Source organism: Pseudorca crassidens, chromosome 16 (assembly GCF_039906515.1).
Source record: "Pseudorca crassidens isolate mPseCra1 chromosome 16, mPseCra1.hap1, whole genome shotgun sequence".
Classification (NCBI taxonomy): Eukaryota; Metazoa; Chordata; class Mammalia; order Artiodactyla; family Delphinidae; genus Pseudorca; species Pseudorca crassidens.
In genome coordinates this window covers 27,291,376-27,304,574 of record NC_090311.1, presented here as the reverse complement: position 1 = coordinate 27,304,574, position 13,199 = coordinate 27,291,376, and the positions used below count along the sequence as shown (strand labels likewise).

Genomic DNA, 13,199 nt, shown 5'->3' with positions numbered 1-13,199 from the left:
GTCCTCTGGTTCCCCTCCAGCTCTGACTGCCCCCCCCCTCCAGGATCCCCTCTGTAGCACTGCCAGGACCCTGAGACCTTGCCCTCCTCCTTCCCTGCACCTATCCAGTGCCCACCCTTTTGGCCTTCTCAGCCTGAGCTTGCCACCTTCCAGAAGACCTTTGGGATTGGAAGGGAGCTCTATACACTTCCACCCCTCCCCCTTCTGGGTCAGCAGGATGGGGGATTCAAATCAGCAGAAAGTTAAAAATAGAAGTGAGGGCTTCCCTGGTGGCTCAGTGGTTGAGAGTCTGCCTGCCAATGCAGGGGACATGGGTTCGTGCCCCGGCTGGGAGGATCCTCTGCGGCTGGGCCCGTGAGCCATGGCCGCTGGGCCTGCGCGTCCAGAGCCTGTGCTCCGCAATGGGAGAGGCCACAACAGTGAGAGGCCCGTGTACTGCAAAAAAAAAAAAAAAAAAAAAGAAGTGAATGAATCACACTTTATTGGACAAAAGAGTGGAGAACCAGGAAAGAAAATCCTTCTTCTCCTTTTCCATCTGCTCTGTGCAAAGCCTGTAGCTGGGGGAGGTTGCTCTGGCCTGGAGGATGGGAGAGCATGTTGGTGGGTCAGAGAGTTAGCAAGGGCTTATGCCAAACTCGTAAACAGTAAGATTCAGTTAGAATATGAAAAGAAAAGAGAGCATGTTCTTCCCTTCTTCCCTGCCCCCTCCAGAATGGTAGAGGAACTGGGGGGGGGAGTGTCCCTGGGGAGGCTCTTTTATATACAATATAAGGTGTATCCATTTATATATAAATTACACCTGACAGTCTTAAACTTTAAGGTATGTAAGAAACACTTGGGAACCTTGTTAAAATGTAGATCCTCATTCACTATGTCTGGGGTGGGGCCTGATATTCCAGATTTAGGACAAGCTTCCTGTGGTGCTAATGCTACACTATCACCCTATGTCTGAGATTTATTCCTGGGTTCTCAAGCTTGCCGTCAAATATGGCCTGTAGTTTTATTTTATTTGCCCAAGAGGATTTTTTTCCATTTTATTTATTTAAAGAAATGAAGAATACAGACACAACAGATACACTAAAATTCACTGTCCAGCACGCCACAGGCCTCACCACTTCCCTGTTACCTGCACGGCCCCTCTCTTTCCCCACACCCTCTTCCTTCTGCACCTGTCCCTCCGTCTAAAATCCTCTTTCACTCCCAGGCAGCTGCTGAGGTGACTTTGGACATCAACCTAGGTTTTGAGCTCTTCTCTGCTTTCTAACCTCGGGCAAGTTAATTAAATTTTAGGAGCCTGCAGTTTCCTTCCCCAAATGATAAAGCCAACCCTTCCCCGCATTACAGAAGGGATTAAGGAGATAACGCAAGTAAAAGCGTTTGACTCTTCGGCGGTGCTCCAGGAGTGGCGCCGCGAGCCCCCAGGGTAGCTTGACCTGGTTTTTCTGCGCACCAGGCTGGGTGGGGCGGTAGGGGGCTGGGCGGGGCTGGGGCGGTGGGGGCGGGGCTGGGGCGGTGGGGGCGGGGCTGGGGCGGTGGGGGCGGGTCCTACAAGCTGCAGAGGCCCCGCCCTCCCCTCCTCATTCCCAGATCCTTGACTTCCGGGCGGAAGAGTCGAGGGGCAGCTCTCCTCCACGGCAGCTTTCCGTCCTCAGCGCTTCTAAGGGAGCCTTACTGTGTATTTAAGTGCCGCGCTTCCCGCCGCTCTTCGGAATAAGGAGCAGGTTAGCGAGTCTCCACGTTCACAGGCGCCCAACTGTCCGTTGGGGTGGGCCGGCGAGGTGAGAACTGGTATAGACCCAACGGGGGTGGGTGGAGACTGGCCCAGCCCTAGAGGGCCAGGGCCGGAGGCCCGGACAGGGTGGGGCCGCTGCAGAGCAGTGTCTACCACCGTCCCCTGCCATACGTGCACCGCACACCTCCGCACTTGCTCACAGGCACACACGGCCCTGTTCCTGTCTCAAACTCTCAGGCTGGGTCTCAGACTGACCAGTGCGTCTACAGAGCGGGACAGTCCTGCCGCATGTCTACACATTTACCCACTCATTCCTTCGAGATCCTTGGTTACACAACAGCTGATGTCCCCAGATCTCACCCTCATGATTGCCTCCAGTCCAGGGAAACGCAGGATTGCAGGCATTCACCCGCTTTTTCCCAGGTGGCCACAAGGCCACCCCTGACTGCATATGGACTTGGAGGTGGGTCCCACAGGTTCATAGGAAAACACTTAGGGGCCTTCGCAGAGTCCTCTCACCAGTTCACTTGCTGTCAGGGAAAACCGGCTCTTGCGTGTTGGCACATTTGTTCAGGAGACCAGCCCATGAGCTCACAGACGCACAGTGGTAGACTTGAACCCATTTCTACCCACAGGCTTTCCTTCTTTCCCTTTCACATCTCAGGTCAGAAATTGGGTACTTTCTGGTCAGCACAGGGGTGGCATGGTTTCTCCACTGAGGCGGATTCTGCAGGTTGCTGGGCAGGAGTGGGAGAGGACGGTTTATTAACCCCACAGAAGCCCTAAGTCAGCTCGGTGTCCTCTACTACTGTCCTAGGGGAGAGTAAGGCAGTGGCCTACCTCTGTGCACAGGGGCCCTGGGGCAGAAGGCAACTCCAATCCCGTTTATAGCGCTGGTGCACACAGCCAGCCTAGCTCCAGTGGGAGAGGCTTCTAGCCTAGAGAAAGTGAGGGGTGGGGGCTCCTGAGGGACTGGATGTTTCTCAGTTGGGAGTGGGGGGTGACTGAAGCAGCAGATCACTGGAACGCCTGGGGCCTTTGATTGCACAGACTGAGCAGAATACTCAGTGCAGGCCCCCACCCCAGTCCCCGAGCCTTCTGACCTGGGTTGGGTTCCACTGTCCCCTCCACACAGCTTGTTGCGGGGTATCACCACCAGTTCACAGGAGTTCACGGGACTCCAGTGAGCTCCAGCGCCGACCTGCATGGAGCTGCCCCGCCGTGCACAGAAGACAGCCCAGGGCGAGGGGAAAGCTCTGCTTTCGCATACGCACAGCTTAGAGCCTAAAATGGAACCAGGCCAAAAACTCAGCGCAAAGCTCTGTAGGGACCATTAGTGAGCGACTCAGAAGCGCCCCCTCGCCTCCACCAACCAAAGGGACTGTCGGGGCCAGACAGCAGGGGACACTCAGAGGCTGGGGATGACAGGTTGGAATTGCAAGAAATGCGACAAGGGTGAGAAACTGGCTCTCATTTTGAAGCCCGGTACCGGGGGATCCGGGATGAGGAATATAGACAGGTTCTCGGAGAAGAGGGGCATCTTGTACTTCAGTTCCCCAAAACTGGTCCTCTGGGGTGTCGAGAGGCCGGGCGGCCAGAGAGAAAACGCAGCCTGCGTCCATCGGCTTGGATCCGAACGGTACACAAAGTCAAGCCTCCACCCAGGTCTGACGCGGACTCCGCGGGCCCGGGGGGTGTGGTCTTGTCGCCACAGGGTTGGGGAATTATGCAAACCTGGCCCTTTCTTCAGCGAGTTGCTCCGCTCGGCCACGTGGACTTGACCGCGCCGAGAGGCCAGGGAATCCCGCTGCCCTGCGCTGACCTGGGCTGCGGGGGTCGGCGCCCTGGGCCGCCCGCAGATAAGGGCTTGACTTTTATTCCTGCGCTCCAAGGACACGTGCACGAGGCAGCTCCGGGCCTCAGCGAAATCTGCCCTCGGGTTCTCCTGTGGGCTTCATCCCTTCCTAGGACCCAAGACCCGGGCCTGCGCAGGAATGTGCGCGGCGACCTTGCTTTTTCTGCCTACTCCTGGACTCCCCATCCCACCCCGCATCCAGAAATTGTGGGAAACGCGCGACTGACTGTACAGAGGCCGTAGAGGCCCCGGGCCCTGCGCTGCCAACCCCGGGGACCGCCCTGGCCGCAGATTCGCTCCTGTGGGTTTCGGGGCAGAGACTCAGGAGCAGCGCTCATCAGACGGGGATCCGCCCAGCAGCAGAAAGGTAAACGCTTGAAAACCCGCGAGAGGAGCCGGGTCCTGCGAGTGAGGATTCATTCTGTGGCCTGGAGTAGGGTTGCAGGTTAAGAGCCCGGAAGGAGAAAGGCGCACTTGCCTGTGGATCTCCGGCACAAGTAAGCACCACCCTGAGCCCCTTTCTCTCTAGTCGTACCTGTGTCCCGGGGCCCTGTGGGGCTCCAGGATGACCTAGGGAGGGCATTAGTCCACTACAGAGAGATGACAGCCCCAAGGAGCCCCTATGGAATCCTCCCCCAGTAAGTTCTCCCCTTACTTGGCCCAGCTGGCGGCATCCATGAGGATCAGGGCAAAGGCAAGTCGGATAGAGGAGTTCAGGTACCCATTATTTTTTTGTTGAGGAGATAACACCTTGGGCTCCTTGTTACTGGGAAGCTCCCCTATAGCCCGGGTTGTGAGTTTCATTATAGTGAATGTTGCTGCCTCCTCTTCACATTCCTTGGAACAGCCAGCAATCCCAGGAAAAAGAAGAGCTAACCCAGCCCTGACTGCTCCGCCCCAGGTAGCTGAGCCTTCCCTGCCTCTCTGCCTTTATAGCCCTTGGATGTAGGGTGTAGCAGGTAGGAGTGCTGAGTCTTTTGGATCTCTGGGCCACAGGTCTGGCAACTGTCAATAGCCACCCCTGTTGTCCTGACAAATGAGTCTTCTTAGTGACCAGAGTCCAAAAAAGGGACCTCTGGGAAACAGAATCTCTCTCCAGCCAATACAGGGCAGAAGCCCTCCTCACCTACAAGAGGTTCAGAGAATACTTCTCAACCCTAGACTGCAGAGAATACTCCCCTGCTTTGAATCCTTGATTTTCCCCATGCCCATCAGTGTGTAAGTGTGGGTTCAGCTAACTCAAGAGAAAATTTAACTTATTTTCAGGGATACTGGATAGTTTACAGGATCAACAGGAAGGCTGAAGAATCGAGGAAAATCATTTCAGGAAACACCACAAGGTCACACGCAGGAAAGCCTGGTTAGTACACTGCTGCTGGCATCCCTGTCACTAGACTCTTGGCATAAGTATCTCACACTATGTGTAATCTTTCAAGTCTACTTCCATCCTTACTGACTTTAATCCTTCAGATTCAAATCTTGTGTGGGATTGTTTGATTGGCTAAACCTAGGACATATGTAGGCACCAGCTGTCAGAGATGGGTAGAAAACAAACATAGTCCTTTAGGTTTCTAAATAAAAAGCTAAAACTCCCCCACCAATATTGACCTTCTTTGGGGAGAGTCTCCCCAATCAGGAAGAGTGTTCAGAAGCTAGGAAAATGATAAGTGCCACTACAGTCCATCCCTGTGGCCGCCCAACATCCACACATGCATTTCTTTCTAAATTTACAGTCCTTTCCCCCACAAAATGCTCCCATCCAACATCATGCTACTGTCATTCATACAGAATGCATTCAACTTGTCCCCAAGGGAGACAATCCAAACCCTCATAGCTCTAAATTCAGGATCTTCATTCTATTCCTCCTCTAATTCTTCTGGAATTCTATCTCAGCATTCTGCAACCTGTGAACTAGACAAATTGTAAAGTTAATCATCGTCACACTTAATAATACAATAGCAAGGGAATAAGAACTAGAAGAAAATGCAAATGAGTTCAAATATATAAATGTCTAATATGATAGAAGGTCAGGAGGTAAAAGCCACTTTCTGCAATATGAGATTCTATTTTGTATTTATGACATCCCTCCTCCTTTTTCCATTCTATGTTTCTTTTGCCTTCAGCTATCACCTGAGCTGGTTTGCTCTTTACCCAGGGGAGGAGCAAGCTTCTATTCCTGAGCGATCTGGGCCCTTGATGGTCCTGCCTATGAAGGGTTGTAGTTAACTTTAACTTTTACTTCCATTAATGTTTTAAACTTTAACTTCCATTAACTTTTACCACTGGACATAACAGCATTAGGAGGCACCCCAGGGGAACACCACCATAAAAAGCTAAGTTGTTCTAACAAAGAGTCCCAAAACACAGTGACTCAAACTAGATAAAAGTATTTTTCTTTTACAACCAGGGAAGAGAGATAGCTCTGCTCTATGAACACATCTCAAGACCTAAGCTAATGAGGAAGCTCTGCCATCCTCAGTAAGTACCTTCCAAAGTTGTCGGTCCTGGCCAGCAGGAAGGAAAGGGTGCAGCAACTCCAGGGCAGGCTCTTCAAGATGACTTGAGGGCTTCCCTGGTGGCGCAGTGGTTGAGAGTCCGCCTGCCGATGCAGGGGACGTGGGTTCGTGCCCCGGTCTGGGAGGGTCCCGCGTGCCGTGGAGCGGCTGGGCCCGTGGGCCATGGCTACTGGGCCTGCGCGTCCGGAGCCTGTGCTCCGCAACGGGAGAGGCCGCGGCGGTGAGAGGCCCACGTACCACAAAAAAAAAAAAAAAAAAAAAAAAAGACTTGAAAGCTGTACTTATCAATTCTACTTACATTCCATTGAGGAGAACTAGCTACAAGGGAGGTTGGGAAATGTAGTCCCTATGTGGACAACCATATGCTCAGGAGAAAGGGAGGATGGGTTTGAGGGGACAAGCCATAGTCTCCACTATACCATTTCATTGATCTGTAAAGTCAGCTGCTTCTGGGTGATGGAATACATAAGTAAGATCGGTGAATATCACGGACGTTAGCCTGGATTTTAAACTGCAATATGAATTCTTGTTAAGAAGCAGTGTTGTGTAGGAAATCAGTTATAGGGCACAGACTAAAGTCATGGGAAATAATATTGGCAGAAGCTTGATGTTCAGTGAAGGCACATCCAAACCTTCTACTAGATCCCTCCCTGGTCCCCCTGGGGTGGTAGAATAGGGGACCTGGGGTTGATTGCTGCTGCTGCTGGCAAATTGGGCACTTTGCCATGATGGTAACCAGGTTAGCTTTGGTGAGATGTTGAGTTCAGGTATAGCTTTCATTTCAGTCTTGGGGCCATTTTTCGGGAGAAGAGTGAGTAGGCCCTGGAGTTCCCTGGGGAGAGAGACTCAGATCTGGAGTGTGTTATCTTGTCTGCCTGATTATTAAGAACCCGTTCTATAGTGGGAGGCTTTTGGTGCTCAATTTCATAAAACATGAATATTTTCACACTCTGTATCCATCTCCAAAGATTCTTCTTTATACTTTTTCTTTCCACTTCCTTGCCCCAAGTCTTTAATCTCATTCATTTCAAGTCCTTGACCATCTGTCTAAACCATCGGCTACCACCCATATATTCACTGCAAATCCTTACCTCAGGCCAGCTTCTGTCGACAGACAGAGAGAGCCACAAAATGTACTGTTTAACATTCTGCCCACTGGAAAAGTTTCTCTTCTCTTGCTTTTCACGGCCACCCTTGAATGGGACTGTACAGCAATGGTCTGTTTCTGGCCAGGGTTGGTGTATTGCACTATAAACTAGACTTGAAACTTTTCTTCCTCTATCACCTGGTGTTAGGGTATTCCTCATGAGATCATAGATGTGGAGTGAGGGGTGGCATATTGTAGTATGCGTGAGGGTGAGGCAAGCTGGCTGCCTGTTGTGAAAAATACAAGGAGGCATTCACTCTCAGGGTGTGCAAGTACTGGGTCAGCACCTGAGTGAATGCCTCCATAAATTTTACACCGTAGGTATCTTGTCTACCTCCTAGTCCAGGCCCTGGTCAGGGCCTGCACAGACACTTACTTATGCCTTCAGGACCTACTTGGACCTGATTCCATAGATTGCACTTCTACTTGATGACAGACTCTAAAGGGTACAGCCAACACATAGCTAGATAGATCAAATAGCAGCCAGCTCAGTTCATCTTGGTGTCTCGTGTACACCTAGTGATTTACAGCAAACCAAGCCCCCTCTGTGAGTAGCTATTTTCTTTTGGGAAAAAAAGGCTCTTGGTTCTTTCCTGGACCATGGGAGTTACCTACACTGTGATTATTATATCGTGACATGCCACAGGCTCCACATAGCACCCCTATGTGCTCTAGAAACTTTGAACTTTCTCCGAGCTTTATCCATGTTCTTCTGTCTCTTGATAATTAAATGCAGATATGATAGGAATCATCACCCTTCACTTTTATAGTCTTTCATGGTATAATTTTTGCAATTCACTCAGGATGTAGTTTTTGATCTACTATTGTGGTACAAAGTGAGAGTTCCAGGGGCTTCCACCGTGCCTTTCCAACTACTAGATTGCCAATGTGTGTTTTTTGCTAGTTCCTGAGGATAGAAAGGAAGATAACCATGGAATGGTTTATATTGGGCCTGCTGTAGGGCAAATTGAGTCAAAAATTATCTCATGGAGATTGGTTCAAGATGGCGGAGTAGAAAAATGTGTGCTCACTCCCTCTTGCGAGAGCACCAGAATCACAACTAACTGCTGAACAGTCATCAACAGGAAGACACTGGAACTCACCAAAAAAGATACCCCACATCAAAAGACAAAGGGGAAGCTGCATTGAGATGGTAGGAGGGGCGCAATCACAATAAAATCAAATCCCAAAACCACTGGATGGGTGACTCACAAACTGGAGAACACTTATACCACAGAATTCCACCCACTGGAGTGAAGGTTCTGAGCCCCATGTCAGGCTTCCCAACCTGGGGGTCTGGCAATAGGAGGAGGAATTCCCAGAGAATCAGACTTTGAAGGCTAGCAGGATTTGATTGCAGGACTTCAACAGGACAGAGGGAAAAAGAGACTCCACTCTTGGAGGACACACACAAAGTAATGTGCACATCAGGACCTGGGGGAAAGAGGGTGACCTCGTAGGAGACTAAACCAGACCTACCTGCTAGTGTTGGAGGGTCTCCTGCAGAGGCAGGGGATGGCTGTGGCTCACTGAGGGGACAAGGACACTGACAGCAGAAGTTCTGGGAAGTACTCCTTGGTGTGAGTCCTCCTGGAGTCCTCCATTAGCCCCACCAAAGAGCCTGTAGGCTCCAGTGCTTTGTCATCTCAGGCCAAACAGCCAGCAGGGAGGGAACTCTGCCCCACCCATCAGCAGACAACCAGATTAAAGTCTTACTGAGCTCTGCCCACCAGAGCAAAACCCAGCTCTACCCACCACCAGTCCCATCAGGAAGATTGCCCAAGCCTCTTAGATAGCCTCATCCACCAGAGGGCAGACAGCAGAAGCAAGAAGAATTACAATCCTGCAGCCTGTGGAACGAAAACTACATTCACAGAAAGAGAGAGAAAATGAAAAGGCAGAGGACTATGTACCAGATGAAGGAACAAGATAAAACCCCAGAAAATCAACTAAATGAAGTGGAGATGGGCAAAATTCCAGAAAAATAATTCAGAATAATGATAGTGAAGATGATAGAGGACCTTGGAAAAAGAATGGAGGCAAAGATCGAGAAGATGCAAGAAATGTTTAACAAAGACCTAGAAGAATTACAGAACAAACAAACAGAGATGAACAATACAATAACTGAAATGAAAAATACACTAGAAGGAATCAATAGCAGGATAACTGAGGCAGAAGAATGTATAAGTGACCTGGAAGACAGACTAGTGGAAATCACTGCCGTGGAACAGAATAAAGAAAAATGAATGAAAAGAAATGAAGACAGCCTAAGAGACCTCTGGGACAACGTTAAACACACCAACATTCGAATTATAGGGGTCCCAGAAGGAGAAGAGAGAGAGAAAGGACCCGAGAAAATATTTAAAGAGATTATAGAAAACGTCCCTAACATGGGAAAGGAAATAGCCACCCAAGTCCAGGAAGGGCAGAGAGTCCCAGGCAGGATAAACCCAAGGAGAAACTCACCGGGACACATAGTAATCAATTTGACAAAAATTAAAGACAAAGAAGAATTATTAAAAGCAACAAGGGAAAAACAACAAATAACATACAAGGGAACTCCCATAAGGTTAACAGCTGATTTCTCAGCAGAAACTCTACAAGCCAGAGTGGGGGGCGGCATGATATATTTAAAGTGATGAAAGGGAAGAACCTACAACCAAGAGTACTCTACCCAGCAAGGATCTCATTCAGATTTGATGGAGAAATCAAAAGCTTTACAGACAAGCAAAAGCTAAGAGAATTCAGCACCACCAAACCAGCTCTACAACAAATGCTAAAGGAACTTCTCTAAGTGGGAAACACAAAAGAAGAAAAGGACCTACAAAAACAAACCCAAAACAATTAAGAAAATGGTAATAGGAACATACATATCGATAATTACCTTAAACATGAGTGGATTAAAAGCTCCAACCAAAAGACACAGGCTTGCTGAATGGATACAAAAACAAGACCCCTATATATGCTGTCTACAAGAGACCCACTTCAGACCTAGGGACACATACAGATGGAAAGTGAGGGGATGGATATTCCATGCAAATGGAAGTCAAAAGAAAGCTGGAGTAGCAATACTCATATCAGATAAAATAGACTTTAAAATAAAGACTGTTACAAGAGACAAGGAAGGACACTACCTAAAGATCAAGGGATCAATCCAAGAAGAAGATATAGCAATTATAAATATATATGCACCCAACATAGGAGCACCTCAATACACAAAGCAAATGCTAACAGCTGTAAAAGAGGAAATCGACAGTAACACAATAATAGTGGGGGACTTTAACACCTCACTTACACTAATGAACAGATCATCCAGACAGAAAAGTAATAAGGAAACACAAGCTTTAAATGACACAATAGACCAGATAGATTTAATTGATATTTATAGGACATTCTGTCCAAAAACAGCAGATTACACTTTCTTCTCAAGTGCACACAGAACATTCTCCAGGATAGATCACATGTTGGGTCACAAATCAAGCCTTGGTAAATTTAAGAAAACTGTAATCACATCAAGCATCTTTTCCAACCACAACGCTATGAGATTAGAAATCAATTACAGGGGAAAAAAACATAAAAAACAAAAACACATAGAGGCTAAACAATACGTTACTAAATAACCAAGAGATCACTGAAGAAATCAAACAGGAAATCAAAAAATACCTAGAGACAAATGACAATGAAAACATGATGATCCAAAACCTATGGGATGCAGCAAAAGAACTTCTAAGAGGGACGTTTATGGCAATACAATCCTACCTCAAGGAACAAGAAAAATCTCAAATAAAAAAATCTAACCTTACACCTAAAGGAACTAGAGAAAGCAGAACAAACAAAACCCAAAGTTAGTAGAAGGAAAGAAATCATAAAGACCAGAGCAGAAATAAATGAAATAGAAACAAAGAAAACAATAGCAAAGATCAATAAAAATAAAAGCTGGTTCTTTGAGAAGATAAACAAAATTGATAAACCTTTAGCCAGACTCATCAAGAAAAAGAGGGAGAGGACTCAAATGAATCAAATTACAAATGAAAAAGGAGAAGTTACAACGGACACCACAGAAATACAAAGCATCCTAAGAGACTACTACAAGCAACTCTATGCCAATAAAATGGACAACCTAGAAGAAAGGGACAAATTCTTAGAAAAGTGTAACCTTTCAAGACTGAACCAGGAAGAAATAGAAAATATGAACAGACCAATCACAAGTAATGAAATTGAAACTGTGATTAAAACTCTTCCAATCAACAAAAGTCCAAGACCATATGGCTTCACAGGTGAATTCTCTCAAACATTTAGAGAAGAGCTAACACCCATCTTTCTCAAACTCTTCCAAAACATTGCAGAGGAAGGAACACTCCCAAACTCATTCTATGAGGCTACTATCACCCTGATACCAAAACCAGACAAAGATACTAAAAAAAAAGAAAATTACAGACCAATATCACTGATGAATATAGATGCAAAAATCCTCAACAAAATACTAGCAAACAGAATCCAGCAACACATTAAAAGGATCATACACCATGATCAAGTGGGATTTATCCCAGGGATGGAAGGATTCTTCAATATACACAAATCAATCAATGTGATACACCATATTAACAAATTGAAGAATAAAAACCTTATGGTCATCTCAATAGATGCAGAAAAAGCTTTTGACAAAATTCAATACCCATTTATGATAAAAACTCTCCAGAAAGTGGGCATACAGAGAACCTACCTCAATGTAATAAAGGCCATATATGACAAACCCACAGCAAACATCATTCTCAGTGGTGAAAAACTGAAAGCATTTCCTCTAAGATCAGGAAAAAGACAAGGATGTCCACTATCATTCAACATAGTTTTGGAAGTCCTAGTCATGACAATCAGAGAAGAAAAAGAAATAAAAGGAATCCAAATTGGAAAAGAAGAAGTAAAACTGTCGCTGTTTGCAGATGACATGATACTATACATAGAGAATCCTAAAGATGCCCCCAGAAAACTACTAGAGCTAATCAATGAATTTGGTAAAGTGGCAGGATACAAAATTAATGCACAGAAATCTCTTGCATTCCTATACACTAACAACGAAAGATTAGAAAGAGAAATTAAGGAAACAATCCCATTCACCATTGCAACAAAAAGAATAAAATACCTAGGATTAAACCTACCTAAGGAGGTAAAAGACCTGTACTCAGAAAACCATAAGACACTGATGAAAGAAACCGAAGACGACACAAACAGATGGAGAGATATACCATGTTCTTGGATTGGAAGAATCAATATTGTGAAAATGACTGTACTACCCAAAGCAATCTACAGATTCAATGCAATCCCTATCAAATTACCAATGGCATTTTTTACAGAACTAGAACAAAAAATCTTAAAATTTGTATGGAGACACAGAAGACTCCGAATAGCCAAAGTAATCTTGAGGGAAAAAAACAGAGCTGAAGGAATCAGACTCCCTGACTTCAAACTATACTACAAAGCTACAGTAATCAAGACAATATGGTACTGGCACAAAAACAGAAATATAGATCAGTGGAACAGGATAGAAAGCCCAGAGTTATTCCCACGCACCTATGGTCAACTAATCTATGACAAAGGAGTCAAGGATATGCAATGGAGAAAAGACAGTCTCTTCAATAAGTGGTACTGGGGAAACTGTACAGCTTCATGTAAAAGAATGAACTTAGACCACTCCCTAATACCATATACAAAATAAACGCAAAATGGATTAAAGACCTAAATGTAAGACCAGACATTATAAAACTCTTAGAGGAAAACATAGGAAGAACACTATTTGACATAAATCACAGCAAGATCTTTTTTGACCTACCTCTTAGAGTAATGGAAATAAAAATAAACAAATGGGACCTACTGAAACTTAAAAGCTTTTGCACAGCAAAGGAAACTATAAACAAGACAAAAAGACAACCCTCAGAATGGGAGAAAATATTT

At 46.5% G+C, this 13,199-nt stretch overlaps 1 long non-coding RNA gene across 2 annotated transcripts in view; it reads left to right on the top strand.

Annotated features, from left to right (window-relative positions):
* Positions 1-1,532: 1,532 nt before the first annotated feature.
* LOC137208865 (uncharacterized) overlaps positions 1,533-13,199 on the top strand; it is a 54,118-nt gene continuing 42,451 nt past the window's right edge. The window contains exons 1-3 of one of the 2 annotated variants that reach the window (XR_010935794.1): positions 1,533-1,721; positions 2,868-4,084; positions 4,854-4,947. This is a non-coding gene — a long non-coding RNA (uncharacterized lncRNA). Of the gene's footprint in view, positions 1,779-2,867; positions 4,085-4,853; positions 4,948-13,199 lie in introns of both variants that reach the window. The other variant, XR_010935793.1, reaches the window with a different exon arrangement.